The sequence below is a fragment of the Pogona vitticeps genome, chromosome 1 (genome assembly GCF_051106095.1).
Source record: "Pogona vitticeps strain Pit_001003342236 chromosome 1, PviZW2.1, whole genome shotgun sequence".
Classification (NCBI taxonomy): Eukaryota; Metazoa; Chordata; class Lepidosauria; order Squamata; family Agamidae; genus Pogona; species Pogona vitticeps.
This window is the reverse complement of record NC_135783.1, coordinates 94,619,970-94,647,495: the sequence shown is the minus strand read 5'-3', so window position 1 is coordinate 94,647,495 and position 27,526 is coordinate 94,619,970. Positions and strand designations below refer to the sequence as shown.

Sequence of the window (27,526 nt, the reverse complement as noted above, 5' to 3'; positions counted from 1 at the left end):
GTGACTACATTTTTCCTATCCTGCTTTAACACCTGGCATATTTATAGAAGTTTATTTCAGTTTCTCCACTGAATTTGCTGCCTAAATGCAGCTTGCTCCCCAGACGTGATTCTCAAAACCCACTGTCTAATTGTTTCCATTGAAAGTTAGGGCCAAATTGCCTATATATGAACTGTATCCTTTACCTGTAACCAGTTTGTAAACATGTGCTGATGGAAGAAGCATCATCTAGCAAAGTGTGTCCCCCCTACACACAACCCCATCACATTCCCCTCAATCTATAGATAAAACCATATCCCCATATTAGGGGAGAGAGTGGATATACAGGACAGAGCCCCTAGTTATTACGTGGGACAGAAAGGTGGAGTTGCTTTGGGCTTACTAGCAGAAAGTATAAATATCTTTAGAGCAACTTTTCCAGCATGAAACAGGCTATTCCTATACATAAGGATTGTGGGAATTCATTCTTGCCTCTTCATTGTTCAGTGAGGAATCCCTCACTGTAAGCAGACAGCCTGCCTGAACAGAAACATAATTATTCTTTGTGCTGATGGTTTTCTCCTTCCTGTATAAGACAGATCAGCTTTTGCTGTTATATTTGGCTTCTCACAAGCCTACAGCTATTTCTTCTAGGTTTCATACTGTTAAAGCAGCAGAGGTTGCAGGCTGATTATGGGCTGGGAGTCCATCTGTACTGAAACTGGTATGGGAGAGGCATTTCAGCCTGTGGCATGCAGACTAATCCCACCATTGTCTCTGAGAAAAATTCAGGGGAGGGTAGTGTTTGGTGTTTCAAAAAATTGTGAGGGGACAAAGGGATGTGACTGAATTCCATGGGAAATGATACTTCTTTCATACTACTTTCAGCCCTCTTGAACTGGCCCACAGCCAGAAATGTTTTATGATTCACAGAAAGGAAAGCTTTCGTAATTTGGGAGGTACACAAAAGGGCAAGTGCATGAATGCTGTGGAAAAACTCAGCAGGCCACAAACCTTTAATGAACACAGGCCATAGTCCTTGAAGCTGTTTGGAGAACAGCAGATACACAAGACGGTTGCTGGCAGGTTACTGAGAGGGCAGTGTCCTACTAACCATGCTTGTGCATATATTAGGGTATGGACTGAATGGTAAATAGGAACTGAATGATAAATAATCTAGCAAAAGATGAATCTGCCATAGGTAAGCTGGCATTATAATTATGGCCATGCTACTACTGGACAACTCTGTTATCTGGACAAAGAGTGAAAACAGACCACACTACACTTAATGTATTATGGGAAGAAGCAATCTACAAATGCTGAATGATTGTTGCTCTTCCTGCTGCTGTTTTTAGTAATACTGGCAGCATGCATCCCGAAGACAGATGGAGTACACACTTATGTTGTTATTTGTGCCACGCCCCCATGTAGATCAAAATCCAGGTACTTTATAACTCTCATGCCCCCAAAACTTAACTACAAAGCATAAACAATTGATTCAGAGAGAGAGAGAGAGGGAGGGAGGGAGAGGGAGAGTGCAATTCTCTTTATTGAGTTTTGCTTGCACAGTGTTGACAAGTCTTTCCCTACAGTAGTATGTGTAAAGGTCTTTATGGCCTCCTGATCTAGAGACTGAATTAGAGATGTTGCATTTGGAGGCAAGAAGACCACTTCAACGCTAGTCCGAGTCAAGCAGAGAGAATTATAAAATAAGTAGTCCATGTAGAAACGGCGGGAAACTTTAAATTATCCGAGACAAACCAGGGAACAACATACAACAGTCCAAAAGACAAAGACAAAGTCAAGATAATCCGTAATAAAGCCATAGCCAAAAATCGAAATCCGAATGAGAGAGATTAGCTCTAGCAAGGAGGTTCCAAACATGACAGCAGCTAAAAGGAACTGAGGCTTTGGGCGGGTGGCGCATGCGCATTAAGAGACAATGTACAGTACTACTAATGTTTCTTTCCTTTTTAAGCTCTAGAATATTGCGAGGATCCAGCGCAAGCGCAGTTTATACCCAGTTGTGTGAATTCACAGAGGCATGTAGAAGAACAATTCTCTTTATTGAGTTTTGCTTACACAGTGTTGACAAGTCTTTCCATACAGTATCATGTGTAAAGGTCTTTATGGCCACCTGATATAGAGACTGAATTAGAGATGTTGCGTTTGGAGGCAAGAATACCACTTCAATGCTTTTGCTGATGGATTGATGGGGTTTCAGTGGCCAGGGACACCTATTATTGAATATTTATTGATTTATAGAAAAAAAATATTGTATAAACAAAATTCCGCTGCTTGGATCCGTGTTATTCAAGGGAGAAGTGTACTATAACAGCAGTGAATGCATGCACGTTAAATGCACAGAAATACATTAATTTTAGCACTTACTAAGTCTAAGAGCAGAATTGGTGTCACTAATATTACTATTTTATTTTCTTATTATAAAGTATTTTCTAATACAGTGGAAATCTCCCATTTGAAAAAGGAAGTGCTGAAAAGAGCAAAGATCACAGGGATGAATACTCACCAATTTATGAAACTACAGTAATAGTTGCTAAAAAGGTGGCCGGTCAGATTGGAAAACGGGTATGTAATAATAATAATAATAATTTAACTTGCCGATAAATTTAACTTGTGGAGCATTCTCAGGAAATACAGCCTCTTCTGTAAGCAACACGCTTTGCTTCTGTGCCATCTTCATTAGCATGTTGGCATTTATAGTCCATGAGAGGTCCTCTGAGATGCAAGTACCCAGAAATTTAAAACTACCAACTCTCTCCACTTCCTCACCGTTTATGTACAGAGAGCTGGGAACCATCCAGAAGAATAAAGTATATATTAAATAAAATGTCCATAGTAGCTGAACCAAACTGAGCTGTGGTGTATTTTGCTCCTCTATTTTAGGGCATCTGAAGACAGCAAGGTAAATGGCAACATTCCAGACCAGGACTATAAATATTTGAATTATTAGCATGAAGGAATTTCATTAAAGAAATCAATTCTTACTCAGGAGCAGCCAAAAATGCTTTCTGCTTAAGTCATCATGTTTTATTTTAAATATAGTAAAGCATATTAAATTGGATAAAAGGTGGTCTAAAATGCTATCTTTATTTTTTAAAATTTTTTATTCATTTTCCATTAGGTAAGGGAAGATCATAGGGAAGGGGATTTGGATCAAGGTATTGAGGTAAATAAAAAATACAGAATGTGATAGAGAACAATATATATATATAATCTTAAATGATACTTTTTTTGTAAATAAAAGGAATTCAGTTAATTTTAGTGGAACAATGATAAAGTATCTGCCTTTTAAGGATTATGGATAATAGTTCACATTTTAAGGATAATGGTTCACATTATTAAAAGGCAGTGTTTAAAGCTAACAAGAGTACTGTATACAAATATTCACAATGAATCCTATACCCTCCCCCCCAAAAGTGACACCATGACACATACAAAACAGAGCAGGAAGTCATTAAGGGAAGCTTGGCTGAAGAGAAAGGTTTTTGCCTGCTTGCGGTAGACAGTAAAGATGGGGCCAGCCTAGCTTCCTGTCGAAGGGATTTCCAGTGTCTGGGAGCAGCAACAGAGAAAACCCTCTCTCGTGTACCCACCAAATGCAACTATCAAGGTGGTGGGGCTTCTCCTGATAATCTTAAACCTCAAACAGGCTCCTAAAGGGAGATGCAGTCTTTGAGAAAGCTTGGGCCCAAGCCATTTAGGGCTTTACAGGACAGAACCAACACTTTGAATTCTGCTTAGAAATGGATTGGCAGCCAGTGGAGCTACTATAACAGGGAGGGATGTGACCAGCCCCACTTTTTAATCTTGCCACTGTGTTTTGGACCTGATGAAGTTTCCCGACACTTTCCATAAGGAGTTTCACGTAGAGTACATTACAGTAATCCATGCTTATGTTTGATCAGCTTCATGTCGGCATGTTTGTCTTAAAGCAAGAAAGACCAAAATTCACTATAGAACCCAAGAACCCATGTCATGCGTGCCCACAAATAACACCAGCAGATGTGGAATGTTCTGCCTCTCTCATTACGAAGCCAAAAGCTTACTACAAAAGGTTCCCTGGTCTTTTAGGATGCTAGGCTGCACAGGGGCCTTCTGGAGCAGGGCCTTAGGGTGCACAGAGGCCAGAGGCTTGTAAGAAGTAGTAGGATAACCAGAAGAAGTCAAGGGATCCATAGGCCAACTCAATGTCAGGCAACCCATGCCCATCAGAAAAAGGGATTATAGCAGATACGGACAACATGCGGGCTGCAACGATCATATGGCACTCAGGGGCCCAAACAGCCCCCCCAAACCCCTGAGCCTCAGAAAGACTTCTTGTGCATTCTAGTAGGTATGGAGGAAGCAATTATGCCATGGTTTGGGGAAAACATCCCAATACATTTCCCAATTTTAGAGATCATTAACAATTTTTGTTGGATACTAGAGGGTACAAGGGGGCTTTTCAATACTCTCCTTTTGGAAAAGAAAAGAATATCTAGGGGTAGAGACACAGAAGCATGTGCAGAAAGGGGTATTTGTGATCCCTGACCCCAGAGACTACCCACCCCTGTATTATAAAAAAACACCAGGAGGCATCCTTCTCATTGTTGGGTTCCCACTATGTTATGTTCTTCTCAGGGAGGTGTGACTTTGCTATTATCTCTTCGTGCCATATTCTATTTTGATCCTTCTAAAGGCCCTGTGAGGTTTTATTGATTTCTGGAATTGTGTAGTCGCTGTCTAGTAAACAGAGACTTGGCTCATCATAGATAATGAGTCACAAATAGTTTTCTTTTTTAGAAGAAGAAAAAATCCCTAGATTTGTGAATCTGGTATGATGACGGTACTATAACCGCTAATCACAGTTACTTTTATGAACCATACTCTGAAACACCAGATTATTAGCAGTATAAAACTATGTTTTGAACGTAATAGATTACAAAACAAGAGATATGAACATCAATTAAATTTAAGTATAGAACTGTGGACAGTAATGTACAGTACTTAATTCTATACAATATCCTAAGATATTCTTCAGTTAGTTTAAATCACTGAGTGCATGTATGCATTTGTGTATCAGTTAAAATATTAGTTTTGTGAAGTTCTTTGAAATAATGTTGATGTACTTCAGATGAAGTTTCACTATAAACATATTTAGACAAATCGACACACAGAGGATGTTATCTTGGAGTTTTCTGAAGATAGTGATTTCCGTTTTGCCCCTAGCAGTATTTTTTTTTCAGTCAGAGGTCACTGGATTTCTGCTCCAAACTATGAACTCTGCTCAATGCAAGAGATCAAAGATTTCTTTGTATTACCAGAAAACTCATTCTTCAGTGCAGTTTGGATGGCACTATCCATGGTAGAGGGAGGAAGGGATCAACATGCCCAGTAAAAAGAAAAAGGAGAAGGGCAAAATCACCTTAAAAAACACTAATAGAGACAGGACAATAAAACCTGAAACAACCCAATTAAAGCTGAGAATGGTCAATAGATATTGCACACTGACTGGTTGTTGTGGGATGGTGAAGGAAAAAGCTAGAATAAAATAGAATGTCCTGAACAAAGTCCGGGCTGACTGGCATAAATACTGAACAAGAGCAACCCAAACCACTACATTTTGTTGCAGGCCCACTGGCCTCCTTATTATTTAATAAACAAATGGAATGTAAAGAGAATGCCATGATTGATGTTGTCCTCAAATAACTGATTGTCCAAGCAGACTTATCAGGAACAGTCATTTTTAAAAAGCATCTACAATGAGCTCAGTGTAAACTGTTCATTTATAACGTTACAAACATATAAACAGCTGAGCTAACAATGTATTCACGAAGGCTTTCATGGCCGGGATCTAATGGTTGTTGTGGGTTTTTCGGGCTTCTTGGTGTTTGAAGATGCCAGCCACAAAGACTGGAGAAACATTAGGAAGACCCACTTTCAGAACACGGCCAAGAAGCCCGAAAAACCCACAACAACCAGCTGAGCTAACAGTTTTACAAGCAACCATGTTAGTTTCAATGTATAGTTTTCTTCACAGGGTGCTAGGGTAGAACAGAGGAGGCATGTGCACACACTGAAATGGACATGCATTACGTGACAGGCACATACTAAGCATTTTGTAGAAGAGAACAAACCCTCTATTTATGGGATTCTTTCAATGAATGAACTTATGATAAAACAGTGAGCTGTTCATGGTGATTTTCACAGACATGAACTGCACTTAGTGACTTGTCCTTTTTTAAGGAACTGCATTCCATAACTTGAAAATTCTAATTTTTTAAAAAAATCCCCGAAACTACACAAATTACAAGAGCTTGAACACTGCATATATCCCACCACCAATTATACTCAGGACACAGGAACTTACTGTGCTCCTAGCACAACTGTGCTGATGTTTAGAACACACAGAACCATTCTTATACTTGAACAGTACTATCAGTTGTTTTTCAAATTAGGATGGACTGGATAGGAGTCCATCTACTGTTACACCCTACTAAATTTTGCTGGAATTCTAAGGTGGGAGGAGTGGGGAAACACAGACACTGATATAGTATTTATTCCTAGCACTCTGAAATAGAACTCTAATGGATATTCAGAATTGTATTTCAGTATTGTCCTACTCCATGTGGATAAATAATAAATCCATAGGGGAAAAATATTTATTCACACATTTTCTATGACCAGTAAACCAACAATTCAGTACAAACAAATTTGCTAATGCAAAAAAGCACAACTGTTTACTTGCATCATGCTTTTTTTAAAAAAAGAAAATGCCATATATATATCATTTGTTCTTTCAAGGCTACTCAAGGGTCTGATCTAAAATAGAAGAATTTTCTTTTACAGAGAAGTGCAACGGGCAAACACAGATTCTTCTATTCCTAAATCCAAGTATATAATTTGTTTCCCTTTATTGGATGTGCACCTTAATGTGGTGAAGTAGATTGAGAATCTGCCAATGAAGCTGAGAGGAATGCTGTCAGGAGGGTAGTTTCCATGATGATGAGCCTGGACTCCTAGCAGGATCACTCAAGGATCACAACTGAGATAGCAGACTAAAATGGAAACACCCCTTTCATGAAGAGAGTGAAGAGTTCCAGTGATGATGGGAGCAGCAACTATTGGGCAGCAGCAGTAGTTGAAGGTGACATTCAAGATAACTTTTGTTAGTACAGTGGTGCCTCGCTTAACGAGTGCACCGTATAGCGATGTTTCCGTATAGCGATCCCTTTTTCGGGATCGCTATACGGAAACATACCCGATCTTCGCAATGGGGAAAACCTGCATTGCGAAGATCGGGTATTGCGGCGGCCATTTTGGAGCCGCCGAACAGCTGATCGGCGGTTCCAAAATGGCCGCCGGAAGCCCGGAAATGGCTGCCGGCAGCCGTTTTCGCGCCCTGCCCTCGCTTAGCGAAGGCGCGAAAATGGCTGCCGGCACCTGGAATCCTCGCTGAACGGGTAAGTAACGAAGGTATTGGAACGCATTAAACGAAGTTTAATGCGTTCCAATACCTTTCCCCTACCTGTTTAGCGATGATTCCGTATAGCGAGGGTTAATCCGGAACGGATTAACCTCGCTATATGGGGCACCACTGTACTGCATAGAAGGTGGCAATGGTAAACCACTGCTGAAATTTTCTTCCTTTGAAAATCCTATAACAAGACGATCCAAAATGAAACAAGAGATAGTACTGGAAAATAAGCCTCCCAGGTCAGAAAGTACTCAATCAGCTGCCACGGAACAGCAAAGCACAAGTCTGACTAGCAGTGTTGCTCACAACACAACTAGATTATAGCCAAAAGGACCTCTAGTGGCTGACGTGCAAAGAGGTGAAAGGAAAGTCTGGTGTTGCACAACACATACAACTGGAAAATGAAGAAAGATGGATCAAGGTAAATGGAAACTCTAAAGCAAGAAATTGAATGTATAAACACTGCAGTGTTTGGTGTCAGTTAATTAAAATGGACTGGAATGGGATATTCAGTCAGGAAAGACAATAATGCTGGGAATGGTTGAAAGTATCAGGAAAAGAGGAAGACCAAATATGAGATGGATTGATTCCCTAAGGGAAACCCTGAGTTTTCAACTGACTATAGGAAAAAGAATTATAAAAGACAAATATAGACAATCACAAAAATACTAGATACAAGCAGAAAAAAGTGTCACACAGTTGTTAACATAATTAAATTAGAAATATGGATAAAAACACCCAGAGTACCAGGGCAAACATACAGCAAGCCAAATGTCTGCTTGAATAAAAAGAATTTTTTCTTGTCAGTAGAAAGAACAGTAGAAACACACCTATACACAGCTTTGAAGTTGCACTGAAACCACTAGAATTCAGTTAGGAAGCTCCAGCTGCTGAATTAGACACAGGCTCAAATCATTATTATGTTACCCTTTATTTTCAGCTCAGGTATGTTAACATTATTTTACAAATATGACCCTTTGGCAACTAAGAACAAGTTATATATGTTCTCAAAGCAATTTCTACAAACACACACACACACACACACACACACACACACTCATTTCCAGGAACAACTGAAAATAATAGAGACTGGCCTTGAAAGGCTATTTGTCTTAGGATGGTTGCCTTCAGAACCATGTTCGACAAACACAAATTTATGAAATTATCCTGGATCAGACTCTGGAAAGACTACTTTTTGAACTATAGCTCCCAGAATTTCTTTGCACCAACAAGATCTCAAGTACCGTATTTTTTGCTCCATAAGACGCACCAGACATTAAGACGCACCTAATTTTTAAATACCAAAAATTAAAATAAAATTAAAATAAATAAACAGAGCAAGTCCCACGCTGGGACTGCAAAAAAAATCACCAAAAAACAAAGCAACATAGAAACATACCCCCCAGGCCAAACCTACAATAAACACAGCAAGTCCCATGCTGGGACTGCAAAAAAAAAAAAAAAAAAAAAAAAAAAAAAAAAAAAATCACCAAAAAACAAAGTAACATAGAAACATACCCCCCAGGCCAAACCTACCCTTCAAAACCCACCCAGAACATTGTTTAAAAAGTAAAAGGCAGCACCTAATGTTTAAATACCAAAAAATAAAGTAAAAATAAATAAACAGAGCAAGTCCCACACTGGGACTGCAAAAAAAAAAATCACCAAAAAACAAAGCAACATAGAAACATACCGGTCCAAAGCCACCCGGAGGTCCTCAGAAGCCAGCGATGGTGGTGGTGGGGGCCCCCCACGGGGCCTTCTGAAGCCTCCAGAGGCCTCAGAAGCCAGCGATGGTGATCTGCGGGAACCCCCATGGGGCCTTCTGAGGCCTTCTGAGGCCTCTGAAGCCAGCGATGGTGGCGTGGGGGGGGGACAGTATTCGCTCCATAAGACGCCCACACTCCCCCCCCCACATTTTTTGGTGAAAAAGTGCATCTTATGATGCAAAAAATACGATAAGTCTCTAGTCATCTGTTCCTTAGTCAAATCTGGCCGTGGCCCACAGTTCTTTTAGCAGGAAGAGTGCTTTGGAAACCTAAAAGTGGAATAGTAAGTAGTCTGGGTTGTGTATCCAAAATACCCAACCGTTTAAACAATATACATTTGCTCTAATCATTTAAATATTATAGCACAAACCTCTTAAAAAAACAACCTAAGAGTTACACAGCAATCTACCAACAGTTACAGTGAGCATTAGAAACAACACTGTACCTACCAAGTTCACATTTGGATCCAAAGACAATTCACTTAGTTCACCTCCACTGTAGCTTGCTTCTTACCTTCTAACTCGTATGATGTTTTTCATCAGCCTCAATTCAAGAAAGGCTGTGATTTGCATGAGTGCTTTGTCATCATGCAAATGTTGCTGGCTCATAGCATGCATGCTTGCTAGAAATGACAACATTCTCTCATCCCAAGGAGCCACGTATGGACTTTTAAATTCAATTCCACACTGAGTTGCCCAGTCCATTTTAGGCTTACTTGAAACACAGCACTGAACAGTATTTTGTGCGCATGAAAGAACATTTACAATATTTGTGCAGATAAACAAACCCTGAGGTTTCTCCAATGTATCCTCCTTTGTATATGAGAACTTGGAACTGTGCATGATACACTTAAACAACAACGCAATATTTGAAAATTCAATGCTTCCAGTGTAGCCTCATAAAACAGTATAACTTCTGCAAATGTGAAAGTACTGTATATGTTTGCATGGACAAACACAAATGTGGAGGTTTTGATTCTGCTCTGTTTTTCTTCCATATATTAGAAATGAAGTTACAGGGAACAGGCATAAAGAAAAACCTTCCTTTTGTCAGTGCAATTTTGTTCAGACCTTGTTTCATAGAAAGGGAACCCTTGGGAAGGTCTAGTATTTACCCTGCAGTTCAGTACAATGACATGAAGCAAATGTTCTGCAAAGTGGATTCTCAATAGCCATATTCCCTACAGGAAACTTACACCAACATTACGCTTGAAGATCCTCCTCCTTCTCCTCCATGCACTCTCAAAAAAGTAACAGAGCCAGCAACTGTGAGTGTCAGCTCTTTAAATCTCACATTTTTCATAGCAATCCTATTCGTAATCCAGAGATCAATGGAAAGAAGAGAAATATAGCCTCAGAAAGATTACACTTTCTGGCCACAAGGCTATGCAATTTATTGGGAACTCAGTGGGGTTTGCTTCCATCTAGACATCTATGGGATTGCATAGTAAAATGCAATTAGCTCTCTGAATCTAATTCATCAAATTTACCAGGGGTTTATTTTGGTTTATTTTTACAAAATATCATTTCAATGTTGAATCAGTAGCATTTAGTTGCTATTGGGTTCCTAACAGACAAAATAAAATCTTACCAGTGATTTTATTTCTTTAAAGCAGTGTTTCTTAACCTTTTTGAAAGAAACGCCCCCTTGAGCCATTGAGGAAGTTATCATCGCCCCCCTCCCCGCGGCGATATTTATTTATTTATTTATTTATTTATTTATTTATTTATTTATTTATTTATTTATTTATTACACTTAAATCCAATGACCCCTGAAAACAAAATTCAATTCCAAGAAAATGAAATGCCCCCAAAAAGTAACATTTAATGATTTAGTTGCAAGCGAATTTTAAGATGCAAAAAGAAATATAAAAAGCGCATAAAAACAAACCACAATGCAGGAACTAAAAAATTCAAGATGAAAACTCTGAAACTAAATTAAAATTGGAGAAAAATATATATTCATGCACACTGTAAAAAGGCTGCAGTCATCTTAACAGGTTTGGCTTGCTCCAGCGCCCCCCTACCGCCCCCCTTCTGCTCCAGCACCCCCACACCGCCCCTTTTCGTTCTACCGCCCCCCTGAAAAATGAAATCGCCCCCTGGGGGGCATTATTGCCCACGTTAAGAACCACTGCTTTAAAGCACCTGGAAATATTTTCATGTGTCTAGATATCCTTTGGCATTTCCTGGCACTAGAAGTACCTTAAAAACACGCTTAGGCTTTCTGTGTAACACCCACTTTTCTGTGCAATGTGACTCCTCTCTGCAGTATACAGTAAACTGAAATAATAGCACTAGCAAATAACTATCTTGCCTTTCTAAAGTGTTTTGTTTATTAAAACCACATAAAATCAACCAATGAACAGAATGATACAGGAGATCAAGTTTAACTTTGATAACCAAATTCAAACTGAAGGAATCTTTACTTTCTTCCAATGGAAAATAGCTTTTCCTCCCACAACTATATTAGGGGACAGGCACTCTGGAGGTCTGAACAAATAGATGTCTGAAAATTACCATAAGAAGGGTGGGGTCTTGTTGTTAGAATTTGTCCTGGCACATTTCCAACTAAATATACACATTGCCCTAAATATAAAAAGAAAAAGCACTGCGAGCACTGCAAGAAATTCTATATGGGGCCTGTAATCCATACACCATCGTGGAAGAGGAAGATCACTGTCTTGAAGATAGGAAATGTTATAGCTAATGCAGCAAAGTAGTTGGAGTCTTCTGATGGTTCTGCCGTGAATCTGTACGTAACCTCTGATATCCACTATGAACACCAACTCCAACTGTTCTCCTATTATCTGAATCCTTGCTGCCATTTTCATAAGGTCAATGCCAATTCATTACATTGTAGTAGAATTTTTCAGTACCTACAGCACTGTAGAATTTCTGCTATCTATCTAGCAGGGGCTGTGGCTCAGTGGCAAGGCATTTGCTTTGGACTCCTAACATTTCCAGTCAATCCCTGGCATCACAAGGTCTCAATAGGAAAATTCCTGTCTGAAATCCTTCAGAACTGCAGACAATCACTGTTGCAAATGATTGTTGTGGGTTTTTCGGGCTCTTTGAGAGATAGGCTTTTGTCCTATTCAGGAGATGGGTGATTAGTGTGTCTTGTTGTGGGTGTATTGTTGTGAAAAAGACACACACTAATCACCAAGCCTATCTCACAGCCATAAATACTCCACTCCCAAGCAAACTACACCAGAGCACAGAGTGCTGTCCTCTGAAGACGCCGGCCACAGAGACTTGGCGAAACGTTAGGAAGAACAACCTTCATAACACAGTCAAAGAGCCCGAAAAACCCACAACAACCATTAGATCCCGGCCGTGAAAGCCTTTGCGAATACAGTACTGTTGCAAATACTGGGTTAAATTAACCAATGGTATGATTCAGTGTAAGGTAGCTTCCTATGTTCCTAAATCTGCTTTTGCTTTGTCTCTCCATATACATGTGCAGTTCCACTGCCGTTTTATCTAAACAGTATAGAACTTTCAATCATCCACACTTAGAATTGGATTCTGATACAAACTATCCCAGGGATGACCAAAGGATTAACTTTAGCTGCATTTGGAGATAAAGCACTTACGAGCCAAGGCAGCAGAGGCCATGTAATGTGAAAGGCTACACCTACGACTGCAAGACTAAATGCCTCATCTAGCACAGAATTCACTGAGTCTGCCACCGAGTAGTTTGTTACCCATTTCTACTATAAATACAGCCAAAGGGAAGAGATTAAAGAAAGCCACAGCTGTTTTATCCGTCATGTGCCAGACTTCCTGGGCAGCTGTGAGTGGCCATAGACTAATACCTTGTTCTCTGCAGTGAAGCTTCAGGAATCCACACAGCATGAAATGCTTTTTAAAAATTATGAATCCATACATTGTGGAACAGCCAACAAAACACACTATCTTTCCCTGCAGGTTTATGTACTCCTTCTAACGTTTAGAGACACTGCCCCAATTTCAACAATAAAACTACATACACATGTACAACACAGCTTAGACGAGACTAGCAATGATCAGGTTAAAATCACAAAGAAAGCAGGTACTGTACTGTGGCTGCCTGTTTACTCACCCACATGGAGTTCCTTCTTTAATATGGATACCAGTCAAGTTGTTAAACACAAGGATGAGAAAGCAATTTCTGAAGTATAGAGTCCCAGCGGGGAATAAAGCCGGCGACACCAGCAAAGAGAACACAGAGCGATTTATATTAAGCCACATAGGCTCCAGCAAAACGTTTTATATAAGTGAGAGGTTTAGTAGAATTCCTAACTGCACAAAGTAAAACAGAAAGCTCTGAAAAGAGAACAGAATGCAGGTGCAAATACGGAGTAAAAAATAAGTCTAGCTTTAAAAAGGATTAATTATAAGAAAATGACTGATTTGAGCAAGTCTTTTAAAAAGATTATCTGTGTTTAAAAATAACCCATATTGTAAAACATGGCTGTTTTTACCTCCCACAATAAACCATTTCAGATAAACTGATTTCTTCTCTGAGCAAAAAATTCCTCTACCACACCACAGAAGGAGAGAAAATGCCACCATGTGCTTCAAATGTCAGCTTTGTTCTACTTTGCTTTGACATTAGAAGTCTGGCAAGATCTTCTAAACAAGTGCATAATCAAATAGCCTATAAGACAACAAGCACACTGGAATCTGAAGGGGAAAAGGGTAGCCAGCTACACATTCACAAGTATTTAGCTAATCTCAGTGTGAAGGGCTACTTAACTCTCTGCTCCAGAAGGCCATAACATTTTGGAACACACAAGAATTATAGAAGTTATTTCCCAGAAAAATACACAGTAGCAAATGTATAACCTTAACCCAAGCCACCCCCACCCCCAAATTTGGAGATCAGCAAGATGAGTCCAAATACTTCACAAGCATCAAGTTCAGCAAAATTTCAGTTTCCTATTTGGTTCCAATCCAAAATCTGAATTTCTTGTTATCAAGTTCAGATATTTTTGTGCATTTTCTATAAGGATGCTGGCCAATGGATGTGTTTTTCCTTTGTTTTCTTTTAGATACTTGATTTTTTACAAGTTTCTCCTTGAAAGCTTAATTATTTTATCCTGTATTGCAGTTTATAGAAAGAAATGATAGGTCCAATAAACCAAGATAAATAAACTCTAACCTATGTCATTCATTCTCATGTTTATTTCTGTAGTCTCACACTGGCAGTTCAGAGTATCCTGTGTTCTGCTCCTAACTTCACTCTAGTTGTTGCTATACAGTAATACAGTATTATGCTGGAGACTATGTGGCTCTCCATCATTCATAACCAAAATCGTGAACTGTGTCGGATCATGTGAACAGCTCACATATCTCCCATCCCTGCCATGTGGCTTCCCAAGGGCAATCCTGCTGTCTCAAGACTATTCAGAGCTCAGTGGGTGCTGTTCTCTAAAATGTAAGTAGTCTTCCCCAAGACCACTGAACACAGCTCTCTAAGCGAGCTATGTTGCACCACCTCTGCGTACGCTGCTCAGTTTATTCTTTTCCCAGCTCTGCAGCAGGCTGTGCATTTCTCATCAAAAAGGGATGAAAAGTTAGGCAGGCACAGGAGACCGCTAACAACAGCTGAATAAAAGAAATGGAATGGAGGGAATTACTGTACACATGGAAGAGAGACAATCTGTATGTGCATTTGCGACTTTTTGTTCCGTTGTGAGATTTTTATATGTGTTTTTTTAAATATGTGTTTGCATAAAAAGCAGCAAATAAATACTTTTCCATACACAGTATCTCTGTGATCTTGTAGCAAAATTATATGCTGCAGTTATGCAATTTCTATTGCTCCACAAGACGTACAAAGTCTTTCCTTTCAAGCACAACAAAATACATAGGCAGCTTCCATTACTCTCATCACATCATGTTCCTGAAATCTAAATGGCAACACCTCTCATGCAATATTAACAGAACAATGGCAAAAAAACAGGCACCATCTTTTTTTAGTTGCAGAAAAATTGTAAGATATAATTAAGAAAACGCTGTTAATACTTTCTGGCACTGCAGCTGGGTTCCCAGTTAGATTGGGGGTTTGTGTTATTCCAGTCATGTATATGTGCCAATGAATTCACTGAATTCATTGGCACAGGCATTCTTCCTTATCTCTTTGAAAGTATGCCAAACACCACATGCCAATTTACAAGTAACAGGAATTTTAATTTGAGTGACCAATATTATTCTAGCTACAGTATGTTTTGGATGCCTTTCTTTTAATGTGTGTGCATGGTAGGTACAGTGATATCAAGTTGCATGTGACGTATGCGGAGACTAAATGGTTTTCTGAGGTATGCAGTATACTTAAGGAGTGGTTTTACCCCTACCATCTCCCCAATTGAACCCAGGTTTCCTGAGTCCCAGTCTGCCACTCCATCCACTATGCCACACTTGTTCTCTTTCTTTTATGGCCACTGGATAACTTCATCAGACTACTCTCCATTGCACCCAATACACCCGGGCATTATATTTTATCCACACTTTACTTTTTTAAAAGGCCACAGTGTATATAAAAATATTATGGTGAAACAGATGGAGGAAACCTATCATTTTCCTGAATAAAAAAAATTAAAAGATTATCGAGATATCTTGATTACAACTTCTGCCTATCTCAGCTGTTTTCATTGTTGTTGCTATTTTCTTTTAACTTGGAAACAATTCCTTAATCCACTATTTCTCAATCTTCGGTTCTTAGATGTTACTGGAATATAAAAGCTATCATCCCCAGTCAACCTGACCAATGATGAAAGATGATGAGGCTTGCAGTTCCAACAACATATGAGGATCAGATGTTGGGACCACTTCTAATGCTTATTGCTAGTTTCAAAATCTTTAACATGTCTCAAATGCATCTGTCGGTATGAAACCAAAAGATGTGGGGATTTACTTAGATCCTTTTCAGATATAAAATGTATTACGCCAACCAATGCTTAGAGAGTCTAATCATATGCATCAGTTACAATTTAGAAAGCTAAGCAAAGCATCACTTTTGCAAAATATAGTTCTCACTCTTTCCTCTACTCAAATTCTTAGTTTCTACCCTCAAACTGCTCTCACTTGCATGACTGATAAAAGAGCAGCACCATGTGTACTGTTGCATTATCACTGGTCAAAGTATTCCTAAGAGGAAATCAGCTGTCCAGAATAGTCCTACCATTTCAGGAATGAGTACTGAATATAGGGATTCCCCCCCCCCCCGAATTGTCCATGCTGGCTATAAGGTTCTGAGAGCTTTTAGTCCCGAAAGTAAATTTATTCACCTATCGCTGCACTAGGGTCTGTGGTGGTTCTCCCTTACCAACTTTTATTTCATGGTTCCTTGCAACCCTTGCATGAATGGCATAAGATATCATTTTCATCTCTACACTGCACAACAAGCATCAATTCATGCCTGAATGATAACCATAAAAGTGCTATAGGGTAGTGAAATCACATTTCTCTTTTAGCCTCTTGCTGGTTGCTACGATCTTTTGCTCCTTTATTCCTTGGTTGGCTGACCATGTGTCTGCTGCAAAACGAATTCATGTGTTTACCAAACTCTTTTCATTCTATTTTCAAGAATTTCCCCTAAAGTTAAAATGGCAGTGGCCTCAGCCACTCAGAACCACCTTTAGAGATCATGGTCACCGTGAGCAATAAAACAGCAAAGGTTTGGTCCATTCTTTCCTCCACTAGCTTTGTGTTCCAAAATGTAGCATCTGAGTATTCTACAATTCTTGTTCTGAGGAAAGTGGTAGTATTGCAGCCTTCTCTTCCTGTAGCTATCTCTGAACTGTCACTGGGCTGCAAGGTGATCTAGTGCCAAGAACACTACTGAATTTCACACCATAATGGTTTTTATGTAGTGTGCCACAATGGTACTAGAAGGTCAAACACATGTATGATATAGATGAAACCTGAGCTATGCAGCTGGCTAATTTGCATTGTTCTAACTTTAACTCAACTTTACTTCTCTTCAGCAATATCCATATGAAGCCAATTTGATTATTCTGTAGTATGCTGTGATTCCTGACTGGTTGGTACCATTTTATTTAAACCAACCCCCCCAAAAAAAAACAGGTGAACAGCATGCAGAAATAGTAAACTTCCTCAACATTTAAAGGTTGCTGATTGGTTTTTTAAAAAAAGAAATATTCCTCCCAATCTCTTCAGTTCTAAAATAAAAAGAAGCAAAGATTAAAATCAAGAGCTTGCCCATACAGTCACGTTCTTCCCAGTTATTCCAGGGCTCTTCTGAGTCACTCTATAATTTTTGATGCAGTTCTTGCACCACATCAAAGGTACGGAAGTATACCTGGCTCCCAACACTTATTGTCTTCACAAATCATCTTTTATAGGGCTTGGATGGACCATCTGAATGGAGTCAATGCTAAGCCACAGTTAAACTTCCTTAACTATGGCATGAAATAAGCCTTACTGTATCAAGATAATTTCAGCTGTGATAGGTGAAATTACGTATGACAGGATATGAAGCTTTGTATTTCACCTAAATGAAAATAGTGTCAGTAACAGCAAACTCTTCTGCCTCCTGGTTGTTGTATTTTTTAAATGAACTCAAGGCTGAGATAACAGGAGGCACCCTTCCTCCTTGGAAGTACTTTGCAATGTATTTATTTATTATTTACTTATTTTATTTCTTTGATTTACAGTATACATCAGCCAATTAGTGTGATGTACTATGTAGGGGGGGTTCTTCCCAGAATAAAATCTTGGTGATTCTTTCAGAAAGCTTGTTTATTTCATCCAGCTCTGTAACGAGGTAGTTAGAAGCTTGTCCTCAAAGAGAAGAAAGTTATAAAGGCAGACAAAAGATTAAAAGAGAGAAAGAGAAAAAGGAAGACAAAAAACATCAGGAAATCTGCACCTCCCTATAGCTGTCCATGTTCCAAAGTCAATGAATGTTGAAGGAAACACTGAAAAAAAATTTGGAGGGGTAGAAAAGGTGCATAATTGCATGCCTTCCCATCTGGAAAACCACAATATAGGAGCACCCACAACCATTTTCCATTTTACGTGCCTGTCCAATTTGAAATTATGCTTTCTCATGATATAAAATGTATTCTATTTTCTCCTAAATTTCAGTTAATCAAGTCTCATATGAGAATAATGCTCTAAAAAGTCGATTTAGAAAAAAGTAAAGCAATGAAAATTTTCTTCAAATTAATAAAATATGGAACCTGAATTTAGTTCTGGAGGAATACAAACCCAGTATACATGAAATAGATGTCAAAATCCACAGTTGGACAATATCTGTATTTGGGCCAACCAAAAATGTCACAAGAATATTCAAGCCTTTGAGTTCTCCACTGTGACGTACACCCCATGTCCCTATTTGTTTCCCTCAACCCAGGTCCACACCGGCGACGTTCCTTCTTTCTCTCTCGCTGCCACCAGTGGATTTCTCTTATCCATACAGTAAAGAACTTTACTTTCACACTTTCTGCCAATAACAGAATTAATTTTATTAAAGGGTATGAAAGACTAACTCAAAATCACAGATGGTCTTTGTTCATTTTCATTAGATCACAATCACTGAAATATATTTTAAGTTCCACATTAGATCACTTCTTGTTTACTTATTTTCAATTCAACCAGTGTATATTTATTTGCAACAATTCTCTATCTCTGGCTATCTATCTATTTCTCTCAGCAACATCCCTCCTTTCTCTCTCTCTCACTTCAATTCCCTGTCTCAAACCTCTTTTCTCCAACTCTCTTCTCTTAACTCTCCATCTAACCGTCTAACTCTTCAACTGTCCTTTTGGTTCCGCCCCTCCTGCCCTCTCATAGGCTCCTGCCTTTGAGCTTCTCATGATGGACAGGCGTGACGTAGGGTTCCGGTACATCCACAATTCTTTATCAAAGCTGATTGTATTAAGAGGATGGAAGAAGTAGAAAATCCTCAAATTATGCCTAGTGTTGCAAGCTTGAAGTCCTCAATTACATTCAACCAGAGGAAAGAGGTAACAGACTAAATAAACCAGAGGCATATTATGTAGGCATCAGGTCGCACTTAGCAATGCACAATGGGATGAAGACTCAAAGGCTGTCCCCCACTGCTGAAGACAAAGGGCCGACTGAAACTCCCAGTGACACATTCCATGACACCCAGTATCTCTTTGGTACTGAATACAGTATCACCTCTCAATACCCACAACCCTAAATCCAAACATTAAAAAAAAACAGAATTAAAGGTTCTTCCTCTGAAAATTAATTCACTGAACTTTCTGCTGAGGTAAATTAAAACTTATATACATTTATTGTACTACTGAAGATGTAGTTAAAAAGCAAAGCATTATAGATCTGTAGTAACTTCTAGTATGATTACAGGCTCTTGGGATAGATTTGTAATATAAACTCAGCTGTCATGTTAACAACTTTCTAACCGCTGAGGATATTTTTAAGTCCCTCCATACAATTACAGATTTAGAGTCCTTTCATACACATGCATCCTTATATAAGGCGGTGGGGGTGGGGGAGGGAGGGAGAGAGAGCGCAAAGTAGGTCAGCTTTTTGAGCTTTTTAAAGTTCTTTCAGTCAGAAAGCTATGGTTTTAATATTTATAGAAACATCAGAAACTTCAACAATCTTTTTGGTTTGGTGTTAAGTATAACTTTCATTTGATAGCAGTTTAACATTCACACATATCCATTTCGCAAAACAAATGCTAAATTGCAAAGATTGAGACCATTTTAAGACACAAGCAGGTGTACTGATCTAGCCAGCAAGAGAACAAAGTTTACTTGTTCCAGCTCCCAGTTTCTCTGCACAGCATGCCAGTACTGGGTGCCATGCTTTATTTTTAAATTAGTTTCAAATGAAATGATAGATTTAGATACACATTTTAGCGGCTTCCCAAAGCTCCGTGTACAATGACATGACTGCAGGAGAGAGAGGCTAGCCAGCAGCAAAAATTCATTATCAAACATGTTTTATATCTTATAAAGGTTAGTGCAATTGCTTTTTTGGGGTACAACTCTCAGAATCCCCCAGCCAGCATAGCTGCTGGCCATATTGGTTGGTGTATTACAAACTCTGATCAATGACTAGTGTCCTGTTTGTTTATTTATTTAAGATATTTTTACTCTACCTTTCTCCTTAGAAAGGGCCCAAGGCGGCTTACATCATTGAAAGACAATATTTAAAGCTGAAAAACAATGAGTATACAATGGTGGTTTACATAATCAAAAGACAATATCTAAAGCTAAGAACAATGAGTATAAAGAGGCTGCTTACATCAATAAAAGACAATATTAAAACTAAAAACAATAACAAATATTAAAAAAGAACAAAGAAATACCATTCTGAGAAATGGAAAACACAAGTAATACTAAAAACTCAGTTAAAGCTAGGGTTGCCAGATACATGGGTACCAAAAGGAGGACAGAGAAAGACAAAAAAAGGGGACAGAGGAGGATGTATTGAATGTTTAATTTGAATTGTTCTGGATTTAACCCGCAATCAATACAATTTTCTTACAATAACTGCCAATAAATGTCTCTTAGTGAGCCAACCAAGAAACAATCATGTTAAAAAATAAAAATAAATTCAATGGAGGCTTTTTTTCAAAATACCAAACAATATTTAAACAGCCAATTGTACAATTATTACCTTATAATCTTTATTAATTACACAACATATTTCTCGGAGAAGCCGACTTTTTGCAGAAGATCTTCATTAGCAATCATATATGCATAAAACTATTCACAGGTAATATTCTTCAAATTGTACTTTCAATTGGGAGCAAAGCAAATAAACTCGAACCCAGCCTGGCCTGGCTGCGGAATCCCCTGGCTGCTCGTACTCTGCACAGGCTCAGAAGCAACCTTGCTAATCGAGATGCCCAAACAACACTCCGGCGCAGGCAGGGGGGAAAGTGGCGCCAGGTGAAGTAGAACAAGGCAGCCTCCCCTCCCCCGAGGGTCATACGTTCGAGGCTGGGGAGTGTGGGATTTGGAGTCCCCAAAAGGGACTTTGAACAGACACAGTCCAGGTGCTCACCTTCCCATCGATGCACTTGGGTGCTGCTTGCTCCTGCCTGGCTCGGTGGGCGGCGCTCCACTTGCGCTGCCTTTCTGGCCTCGACATGGGCTGGGCGGGCATGGCGAATAGCTGAGCAGCTGTGGCGGTGGGGGGAGGGGGCGAGGGCTGTGCTCCAGCACTGGCAACAGGTAATGGGGGGTATGTAGGTGGGGGTGGGAAAAGACAGGGGGAGGGAGGTCCTTCCACCTCTCCCCCTCCCATTCAGAATTATAACATAAAATATACAAAAGCTGGACATTTAAAGGTTTTTATCTTTGCCTGCCAGACAAAGGAAAAGAGGCTAAAAAGGAGGACATGTCCTCCTTTTGCCAGATGTTTGGCAACCATTAGTTTAACCAATAGTTAAAGCAATTGACTGGGTTTTTAGCTGTTCACTCCAGGGAGAGTGTAAGGCCCTGGTCACATGAGGGAAATGTTCTTTAGTTTGTTGTTTTTCTCGTCACATGATGCACAGTCAAGATCAAGACATTTTCCCAGCCAGTGCGTAACTGTGGAACATTTCCCCATGGTCAGAAGGATTGTATTATTTTGTACCTTTGTTGCATTCCTGACCAGGATTACCTGTGTGCACCCCTTGCCCTGTTTCTTTTCAGAATTGAAGCCAGGAAGGTGGCCTTTATTACTTCAGCACACATATTAATTTCCTTTTTGTGCCCAATATAGAGATGCATTCATAAAAGTCTATCACTGGTGTGTGTGTGTGCCACCTTTACATTACTGGAGAGTTGTTGTTTTTATTTCTATGGGAAGATACATTGAATTGTTGGTATGCCAATGTCACCGTATGTACAGTATATGTGTGTGTGGTCGCCAGCACTGCCATGCAGATATCCCATGTCCATTGTGTGCAATGCATTTCTGCAGGAACAGCCACTGCAACAGAGGACACTTTCCTAAACAGAAAGAAACTCCTTCCCAATCAACGTTCCCTCTAATTTTCAACCTCACCGAGTGGGGTTCAATGCCCCTGTGCTTGAGTCTGCCCTGCCATGTGTCCAAGTTCATCCCCCCACGTGGGGTTCCGTTGTGATCAAAATCAATATATATAAATCAAGGGCTAAATTGCCCCTTGAAGCAAGACAGAACATAAACTGGTACTATGGTATAGCCAACAATAAGCAGGAGGAAATAAACTGGTACTGCTAAAGGTTCTAGGGGCAATTGTCCTGGGAAATAAACCATGTGACCATGATTCAGTACCAAAGAGATATGCAAAGTATTGGAAGAACTAGAAAACATTTCCCTCGTGTGACCAGGGCCTAACACTCCACACACAGAACTTCTATGATCTCCAGTTTGCTGTTTTACAAGAAGGATGATGTCCCAATTAGATTAAGGAATGGTGAACATACCATGGGAAAAGATCTTTGGGGTGTTGTAGGCTTCTCAAGCCATACAGGCAAGGGACTTGGGAGTAGACATGGGTAGAGAGTTTGATTCGTGGCACTTGACAAAGGGAAATGTTAAAATGTCATCCTCTCACTCATATTTTGCTGTTTCCAGGGTGTGTCATGGCTACTCTGTCAGGGCACATGGGAGGCTCACACTGCACCCCTTCATGAAGCTGCTGACACAAGAACAAAAGGAACAGAGCACTGTGTGAATGGAATGGGGAAATAGGATTCTTGACACAAACTAATCCAACCTCTGCTGTTTTATACATTGATCATTTAACTGATATCTGGACTCCATGTGGAAGTATCATGTCACTTACTGTGCCTATCAATTTACAGGTACATCTGCAGTCTGAAGGCTTCTGCAAAAAGTTAGCAGGCATAAAAAGATTGTGGGATCGCTTCACAATGCATGTATCTAGCTGACAACACAACCCACATTAATCATGCTCTGCCTCCATTTATTTCTGCAAGTTCTGTGGTTACACCATAGGTTTATGTTACAAGTGAGGCATATGGTGAAGTAATCATATAATTTCACCATGGACCACAAGGAAATTGTAGAGACAAGCAGGCTGTTGCATGCATAACAGGAGGGGCATGAGGTAAAGAGGTTCAGAAAAAAAAACAGATAAAGAGATTTTAAAATCTATTTTAACTGTAATGCTGTTCTCCCAAAAAGACTTTGAATAATTCACTATTTGGGATTTTAGCAACACTATCCTTCCTTTGTTTACTCAGAACTGAGATCTATTGTGTTAAAGCAAGGCTTAAACCCCCTGTAAGCATGTTTGTTTTTGCAGCCAGAGCAACCCTGAAATAATCAGAATTCCTAAGAAGGTGACTAATAAACCAGCTTAAGCCTTCCATCAGGTAGATATCCAGAGATGTAATTAAGCAACTTCCCTTTAAAAAGCAGAATAATTTTTATCAATTCATTTATAAAAATGTAACTAACATTGCCCCATCTAGAAAAAACAACTCTCAAGACCATCTGAAGAGGAGGGAGAAAGAGTTATAGCAAACATGGTAGAGAGGGACATTCCTGGTCCCCTTCATTGTTCTTGTTATGTGCCATCCAGTTGCATTCAATTTATGGCAACCAATTTATGGTTTTCTAGGTATGTCAGATATTTAAGGATGGGTCTTACCATTGCTAACCCGCAGTGAGTTTCCATGGCAAAGGGATATTTGAACCCAGGCCTCCTGTGTTCTAATCCATCACTGTATTCACTACACTACACAACTCCACAATTCCCACAATCACCGAACAATCAGATCCAGAATGAGAATCATAATGTATAAAAATTACTAGGCAACCAGAGATAATACAGTCCTGAAGATGATTTGAACAGAATACCTAAATGATTGTCTAAAAGCTGAATACATGATTCATTTGTTCATTCAACATAACCAAAGTGTTTGCAATCAATGCTAAGCATGACTGTGCAGACAATTAATTCCACAACTACAGAACAAAGCATTGCAGAAATTATGATGGGTTGCAGCATTTTCCATTTAGTCCAAACTCATTGTATTCTGCTGAAAAACTCCTAGAACAGATTCCACACAGACAGACATATTACATACTTGAAACAAATTGGATGGGTGGGAGGGTAACAAAAGCATTAGCACATTAACTTAACCTTCTTTATTGCAATGTATGCAAAGAACACCAGACCTGAAAACTAATGCTTTAAATATGTTAGGGCTGGATTTATACAGAACATGGACCATGGAGTAAATTCTTATCTGCCCAAATTCCTGTTTATGTACTTTGTCACATATTAGTGTACCTATTTATGCGATACATAAACCTACCATTCCAGTGATCAGTGGTTTTGGCAGATGTTAATGCCATGCCAAAATTACACATGAACATGCCAAAACATATGTTTACCAATACTGGAACATCATCAGGCATGACATGAATGGAAACCTTATATGAATTTCTTGCAAAATATATCTGGTAGAAATAAGGCCTTCTACAGGAAGAGTTAAGAATTGTGGTTTTGTATGCCTCTATGTCACAAAACATTTTAAAGAAAAAGTACTGTAAGAGCCCGAAAAACCCACAACAACCAATACTGTAAGTCTTGTTCACTATTCCACTAAACTCATCTTTCCTTTGAGGAAAATGGTTTTTGACATATTTATGTCATACAAGTAGCTGAAGGCATAAGACTTGATGATCTCTTGTTGCTTAGCCTTCCCCAGAATTTTACACTGCATCCATCTCCTTCCTATCCTTTTGCTGTTTTGGTGCCTCAATTTGACATCTAGATGTTCATGCTGTTACTTGCTTATTATTCCAGAGTGGCTACAGGCAAGGAAAGGACAGATGTTGTGAGAAGGACTCAGGTCATTTGTTTTCACACAGACTACAGCTGCTTGTCTAGATCAGTGGATCAATTTGCTTCTGGAAGACACAGTTGCAAAGCACGCCTTCACTCTACATTCACTTTTGTTCTGTCCCTATAAAGCCTCTCCATAATATTGCCAGATCCCGTTAACTTGACCATGTTCCTAGCTAGTGCTGTTGGATATCAAAATGGCTTTGTTCTTCATTCCTACTTTTTAAAATTTTTCATTTTTCTGTATGGAACTCAAAAATTTAGAAGGCCTCCCCTCTCACTCCAGTGTTTCTGTGGAATTTTTTTAAAAATCCAAAATGGATAATGTTCTACTTACTGAGAAAAGCCCATTCTCCACCATACGTCAGGTCACCACAATGTACTACTGGATCCCAGGATCTTCTGTTTGCAGTTTGCATTACTGGACAAAGGCCAGTCTTGTTTCAACGTTTGTGCAAGATCTGTGTAGCCTACTGCAGCTAACTGATGAGGGTGTCAGTTTGCAGGCTGGATCATGTGCCCTACTGAGCAACTGAGATGCACCCTGAAACCTTATCAATTAGCTGCAATTAGCTGCTGCAAGTTACGCAAACCTTATGCGAAGACCAACAGGATTCCAGTAAAATATTCATGGAATATTCATGGAAGTCCTGTGACTTCCTACACTACATCAGAGCACATATTTTAATAACTAAGGAGGGTTAATATTATTTTTATAACTTTAACAGCATGGGGAGACATGGTGCTATATGAAATGTGTAGGTACAAAGGATCACTTGTAAGCAAAGCTTTTCAGGATTACTACTCTTGAAATTCTCCAGACAACATGGCTATCAGTCATGTTGACTTTGGTATTCTTAGAGCTGTTGTCCAAAAAGTAACTTTCTCAACCTCTGTTTGGAAGTGGTAGGAGGCAGCACATCTAGATTTGGGACTCCTCTGCAATGGAACCTCTGGGGGGGGGCATTCATCTATCTGTTCTGCTTACTGACAATGGCTGTTGCTCCTTAGCAGTACCTAGCTACCAGGTGGCACTCAAAGGATCTGCTGGGGCACTTAAATCATAGCAGCTGCATAGTTCCTAGTGGTCTCAGTACCTGATACTGGCTCTGGTGGATGATACTGAGCACGAGTTATCTATGAAACTAAAGTGGGGATGGATGAAAACAGAAGAGGTTTGGAAACAATGAGCTCCTGTCCCTACCTGAATCTATTAACTTTCTGCACATTAATTACCATACCACATGCATAACATTAATCCACAGCTAGTTTAACATTTTTGAAAAGAGAAAGAGTGCACCTTTTTTTAAAATGCTCTTGACAGATGCCAAGGAGAGCTAGCCTTAAAGAATTGCTGTAACGTTTTTGTTTATCCAGTCAACAGTTGTGGTATAGGCAGCTTCCCACCACCGCCACCACCACAGCTTAACTATTTGGCTTCAGTAGGAAATGGAGAAGAAAAGCTTACTCAGTTTTCATGACTATTCACCCTTTAGCATCTCAGCTGAGGGGGACAACAAGTGATCCTATTCATGTGAATGCCAGCCATCACAATTTTTTTGTGAGCTAAAAGCCACAATTCTTGTTTAATGCAGACCAATGAATATGCCAACCGCATTCTGAAAATGCTTGCCTTAAAAAAAAAAAACTTAAGATACATTTTTGTACTTGAAATTGTAATTGGATTTTTAAAGTATTAAAGAAAATATATACCCAATGTATATACAGTGGTGCCTTGCACAACGATTGCTTCATACAACGATGAATTCACACAGCGATTGGTTTCTTTGAGGAATTTCCCCCATCGTTTAACGATGTTCTCTATGGGGGAATTTCACTTAACAATGTCCCTTTTTCGCTCCTGTAAAAGTGTCTTAAACTGTTAGAAACCTGTTTTAAATGCTTGCAATCGTTAGCCCACCTCCTGAACCCTATGCAAACTTAATTTGGTGTTGTTCTGAGTCGTTGTTAATTTTTGGTGATTTTTTAAATTCTCCATTGAAAGCCTTTGAATGGTCCGTTCAAAGGCTTTCAATGGAGAAAACAAAAAATCACCAAAAATTAACGACGATTCAGAACAACACCAAATTAAGTTTGCATAGGGTTCAGGAGGTGGGCTAATGATTGCAAGCATTAATCTGTTCCAATTGGAACGGATTAACCAGTTTTCAATGCATTCCTATGGGAAATGGTGTTTCACTTAACGATGTTTTCATATAACGATTTTTAATGGAACCAATTAACATCGTTAAGCGAGGCACCACTGTATGTGTACATATAGGCACATCTCTTATTCCACTGTGAGTGAAATTGTTCTCCAAGAAAAATGCCTAATTCCAAAGTTATTGTGTCATTTGCAACAAGACAAAATAGTTGAGCTTACCTTCATCTGTTTCTTGATGGAACACAGAACTGAATAATGACTTTTGCTCCACCCTGTCCTTCTTTGTTGCACAAGCAGGCTTTCACTTCATTGACTAAATTACATATA

The 27,526-nt window shown here is 39.4% G+C and overlaps 1 protein-coding gene across 11 annotated transcripts in view; it reads right to left on the bottom strand.

Moving 5' to 3' along the window:
* Nucleotides 1-27,526, bottom strand: part of FYN (FYN proto-oncogene, Src family tyrosine kinase) — a 140,081-nt gene that overhangs the window by 85,460 nt on the left and 27,095 nt on the right. For 2 of the 11 annotated variants that reach the window (XM_020805341.3, XM_078385032.1), the window contains exon 1: nucleotides 9,678-9,750. The exons of 6 other annotated variants lie outside the window; for them this stretch is intronic. The gene's annotated coding sequence lies outside the window, so the exon portion shown is untranslated. Of the gene's footprint in view, nucleotides 1-9,677; nucleotides 9,751-13,314; nucleotides 13,618-13,696; nucleotides 13,817-27,526 lie in introns of those variants that run through there. 3 more of the 11 variants (XM_078385011.1, XM_020805342.3, XM_072997795.2) reach the window with 3 other exon arrangements.